Consider the following 5,564-nt stretch of genomic DNA (forward strand, 5'->3'; position numbering starts at 1 on the left):
ATAGAAAATTCCTATGAACAAATTCGTATTAAAGAAAATCCAAATTATAGAAAATTCCTATGAACAAATTCGTATTAAAGAAAATCCAATTTATAGAAAATTCCTATGAACAAATTCGTATTAAAGAAAATCCGAATCATAGAAAATTCCTATGAACAAATCCGTATTAATGAAAACCCGAATTACAGAAAATTCCTATGAACGAATCCGTATTAAAAAAAAATCCGAATCAGAGAAAATTATAGAGAAGAAGAAAGAGCGGAACGTTTCTAGAGTTTCTCCTTGAAACGACAAGCAGTCAAGCTAGTTCTCTTTTTCATAGAGCTTATATCGGTTTCTCGGTGCTTGCAATAAATTCCAAGACCCAGGACCTTGGCATTTAGAGCGTAAAGCTCTCGAATCTCACGCCATCCCTTCGTTACGTTGTCCGTTCCGGCAGACGGCGAAACGAGAGCCGCGCGAGCGTCCGTGAAAATCTGTTTACAAGACCGTAGACCTAGCGCGGATCGCGCGGAAAAGAACCGACATGGCGTGTTTATAAATTTCGTTTAAGAATTGTGTATGCAGACGGTGCCGAATCTGAGTTAACGAAAACGTAACGCACGCACGCGAGATAGAGAGAGAGAGAGAGAGAGAGAGAGAGAGAAAGAGAGATTCTACTTTTTTTTTTTAATCGCGGCCATCTGGCGCTTTTACGTTTCGAGAAATAAAAAAAGATACGGAGTAGCAAAAAACGCTACTTTCGGCCGAGCGAAATCGCCGCGAAAAAAGAAAAAGAAATATAGGCCAATATCCGGAGTGATCGTTACCATTCCCCCGGGCCGTCTCGCTGTTTGCATAGACGATCGATCTCTAGAGAAATTCAAATAAACCGCCCCCTCCTCCCCCCTCCCCCCTCGGCACTGACACTCGTAGCTCGATCCCGGCTCGCTCGAGTTCCCCAAAATTCTCACGAGTGAATTCTCTCGTTCGCATTTGATTTCGATCGAAAATTGGGAGAACGTTGAAAAGAAGAAAAGAGAAGATGGTCGGAGAAGAGTCGGTAAAGTCGGTAAAGTGGGAAACTGCAAAGGGAAAGGACAGGGAAGGGGCACGAATCCAGGTGGATAAGGGGCGCCGCTATTCGCAGATAAGAGGGTGAATAACCGCGGATAAAAATACTGGGCGATGCGGAGCGCGAGAGACAAGGGAAGGGGAGGGAGAGGGAATGTAGTTGGACGTGGTTGCCATCCGATCGGAATGCGCTATGCGCGTTCGCCTTGGTCTGCCTCAAGCCTGGTCCAAGTGTCCGGAACAAACCGACCCGCAGATAAAATGGCCTCCTCTGGCCATTCCTCTAATTAACACCCGCGATGTTTCGCCCCCCGGCCTTCGGAAATTCGACTTTCCGCTCTCGCCGCGCCATCTGGCTTTTCTCAACGCCCTCCTACTTCTCCGAGAAACAAGCAATTTAACGATACTTCTCGCGCCGCTCTTTTCCCCAGCGCTAAAATCAACGCGAGGTTTACATTTTATTGACATCGTTGGTGACAAGAGCAAAGAAGCTTGTCTGTTTTTTAACGTTCGCAGATAGTCGATACCACTTCATTTCTGAATATATCGATGTACTTCGTGTATATTCCTACGGTGACTAATCAAAGCTATTTTCTACTCTTGGCGAGGAAATAATGCTGGATCTTTTCTGTATCATAGATACGATTTTTAGCCTGGCATTAGGTTTTATTTTACAGTCATAGTAAAATTCGAGGTATATTGAAACCGAGAGGAATCAACACATTTTTCGTAAGTCCACGCCGCCATTATCGCAGCTCCTTTAGATCGTTACGTTTTCGGCCAAACTTGCATCACTTTTTACTTGTAACGACTTTATTTAGTTTCAGAATTGAGTCGTCGAGAGAATGCTATTACAAAAAGAATATAAATAACCGTCATGAACATGTTTTTCTCTCAGAAAACAAGTGTATGTTGGAAAGTTCGTTGCACGTATACGTGAAGCTAAATGGCGGTGCAATAACAACTATTGTACGTAAGAAATTCCAAACAAAATTTCAAAAATTCGTAACAGGTTTATTGTTAACTACTATTGTGCGTGTGGGCAACTCGACATCAGTTTTTATCACAGAAACTCCTGCATTAAGTCACACTCGACATTTTTAAATTGCCAAAAAAAAAAAAAAATTGAAAAATAGTTTGAAGTGCAAAGAGTTAAACTACGAATAAAAGTACAGAGGTTATTATTATTCGCGCGTTACGATTCTCTGATCTACATGAGGTGAACTTACACTTTCCCCCTTGGTGTCAAACAAGTTCCCCTTTGGTGCCAAAAAGCCCCCCCCCCCTGATTTCTAAAACAAAACAATCATGCAAAAAAAAAAAAAACAAACACTGTTACTTCCCTAATTACTCACACACCAATCCATCATTAACCTCCTGCGCTGGAATGACATGTCACGTACGTCGAGAATTTTTTGTCCTAAATTGCTACATTTCCTCAGTTTTTAGTATATTTAAGTATAACCCAGGCAAAGTAAATAATAAATTTGTTACTTCTCAATAATTTCCAGTGATATTGTACCGGACGAGTTCAAAAGAAAAGGAAAGCGACCAATTATTGTATACGGTTCGGTCACTCGTTACGGTCCGCAATCAGTTGCCAGCGCTAAGGGGTTAATTCACACACGTACATTACCAATTAACGTTAAAACACGTTAGAACGCGCGAGACGAGTATCAAACGTCATCAAACATCTCCAAACATCGTCAAACATCTTCAAACATATTCCAACGGGTACAAACGGGGGGCGGAGGAAAATGAGGTGAAGGGTGAGCGTTAGGGGTTAATAAAAATTAGAGCGTGAGATTAAAAGGCGACGACGCTTTATTAATAAGTGGTTAGCGGTACGACAAAGTTAGAAACGGAGCAAGTGTCCGCCGTGCGGAATGGAAGAAAGCCTGCAACACCCGTCGCGGCCAAGTGGTGCCCGTACCGTCACAGTGTTTACAGCGCTTCGCCCTCGGCTCAGGCATTCTGCGGTGACCTCGTGACCTCACCGATATTCCATCGTCGGTTCCTGCACTATACACACGCACGCAGCCACGCACGTGCACACCACAGGGAGCTGCACGCGTGCAAACGACGAAGAAACAAAGTCGAAACCAACTGCACGCGCTCTCCTTTCAAGCACGCCCCCCCTTCCTTTTCCTCTCTTCTTCTTCTTCCTCCTCCTCCTCCTCCTCCTCTTCTTCTTCTTCTTCTTCTTCTTCTTCTTCTTCTTCTGCTTCTTCTTCTTCTTCTTCGTCGTCGTCGTCGTTACTTTCCTCTTGTTCACTCGAGCGGAGTAGAAGCCACCGTTCCGTCGACAGACGCATCGGCCTCCTATCTCTCCAAACTTTTGCTCGCGTCACTGGCCCGACATAACTTGTCCAGGCGGTTGTCAAGCCACGACAGCCGAAACGATCTCGACAAGCCCCTCCAGCGGATTACACGTCCGATCATTCGCGCGGCCCGGTATTACCGCGAAATCCTGGATAACGTCCGTCATCCGCAAACATTGCTAATACCACGGGATGCGTCAGTGACATGTTTATCTCGCCGCGGACGTGCCACTCGGTTCGTCGATACGCCACACCGCGGCTCGCGTCGGCACAATCACGATCGTCTTGAAAGTCTGAATGTTTCTGAAAACAATTGCACAGCTGACGCTTTTCAGTGTAAGTACTTTCCACCACCTGTTTCTTTTCACTCGCGTTTTCAAGTTCGTCGCTCAACTGAAGATCGTAATCGATCGTAAGCGGCGCTCTTAGTACAGTTCTTAGCCTAACTACGAAGGTCCGTTAAATAGGAGTGTACTTGTGGTCCACGGTCTCTCTGTGAGCATCTATGTACAAGGTCGAGGAGAGAACTGCCCGACGACTTCTTTACAGGGAATGCAGTAGTTAGTGTAACGTGTGTCGTCTCGCTGCGGGAATGATACGTTCAACTTCGTTTCCGCGAGACGCTTGACGCGAGACTCGAAGGTTCCTCCTCTCGAGGCTCGTGCCTCGCTGTTCAAATCCAATCGCTCGATTCACTGTGTATCGTCCCCTTTCTCTCCTCTCAACGTCTCAATGAAAATCGGCAACCAGATTCATCTCACCAAAAGTCTTCGAACTTCAGCACCTTCACTTTCAACTCATTCACTAACCGAGTTTCAAGCGCCCTCCGTCGACGATTTTCCCAGCTCCTCAATGTTCCTCAACGTTCTCAACTATCCCGCGATCACCGTCATTTTCCCCTCGACTTTCGAAACTTTTCGAAGGCGTTCGAGGCCTTCGAACAGATCGCGCGTTCTTCACCTGGGGTCGTGGCTAACGACGCGGCTAGATGGACAGAGAGAGAGAGAGAGAGAGAGAAAGAGAGAAAGAGAGAGAGAAAAGGAGCGTGGAAGAAACGTGGGATCGTTGAGCGATCGTTCGAGGACGCTGCGGGTGTGTTCACATCGCGAGGTGGAGGGCGTCTAGGTGGCCGTAGCGCCTCGCAGCCATGTCACACACGCACTGACGGACGCTCGACGCCGGGACGCCGTCTTCGGCCGGACTCGGTCCACCCTCTCGGCAAGCGTCGGGACGCCTGGCTACGGGCCAACCCGTGAAACCACGATCACTCGCTGGAACGCCGCCGAGAGGCGCTCGCCTCGTCCTCGTTAATTTCCTAACTTTCCGCTGCACTCGTCTTCCCATTCTTTTTTTTCGTTTCTTCTGTTTTTTTTTTTTTTTTNACCTGGCTCACGGGGTTTGACAATTTTTCCTGCGTTTCTCCGTTCTTTTTTTTTTTTTTTTTTTTTTTTCTCTTGCCTTGCTTTTTCGCTGTTCTACGAAATTTCAACGTTCGGACTCCGGAAATTTGTTCACTGCATCGCGGTTGGTGCGCGTTCGCGCCATTTCGAAAATTTGATTACACCTGGCGGCTGGAGCGGAAAATATCCAGCGCACTTGCGCGTTTTTTTTTAAATTTAACACTCGCATTTGGATACTTCAGCCGCAGCATCGTCTGATCTTTTTTTTTTTATTTCACACCAAATTGCTTTTTCATCACTGCTGTTCCATGAATGTTACACTACGGAAGTTTAGAGACCAAGATTCTAGTCACGTTGAGCAGATTGGAGCGGAAAATCCAGTGTATTTGCTTCTCCACGCCATTTCGAAAATTTGGCAATTGTATTCGGGTTGTTCGGAGTCGTAGTAACGGTGTACAGTCATCTACAATTGAGTTTCATTCAATAATGAGACTTTATGTTTATACAGCTTCAACTGCAACGAACCGTACACGAGTCTTGTGATAAATTCCACTTTGATATTACTTTCGAAATAAACTGACAATGGAGACTACCTTTTACATAACGATGTAAAACTCTCTGATGATTAATTGAGACTACCTTGTTAATTATTTAAGATCACTTTTTGTTGATCAATTGAAAACTACTTCGTTGTTTAATACGTGCGTATACGCCCCACAATGAACTTTCAAGCCATTCGGAATTTTCAATGTAAACCGAAGAATTTTTTAAAAATTTGTTATCAGTAAAG

The 5,564-nt window shown here is 45.3% G+C and overlaps 1 long non-coding RNA gene across 1 annotated transcript in view; it reads right to left on the reverse strand.

Annotated features, from left to right (window-relative positions):
• LOC122528128 overlaps positions 1 to 4,749 on the reverse strand; it is a 27,797-nt gene extending 23,048 nt beyond the window's left edge. The window contains exon 1 of the long non-coding RNA XR_006306496.1: positions 3,653 to 4,749. This is a non-coding gene — a long non-coding RNA (uncharacterized LOC122528128). The remainder of the gene's footprint in view (positions 1 to 3,652) is intronic.
• Between the last annotated feature and the right edge of the window lie 815 nt (positions 4,750 to 5,564).

This window comes from Frieseomelitta varia, unplaced genomic scaffold, assembly GCF_011392965.1.
Source record: "Frieseomelitta varia isolate USP_RPSP 00005682 unplaced genomic scaffold, Fvar_1.2 scaffold_246, whole genome shotgun sequence".
Taxonomy (NCBI): domain Eukaryota; kingdom Metazoa; phylum Arthropoda; class Insecta; order Hymenoptera; family Apidae; genus Frieseomelitta; species Frieseomelitta varia.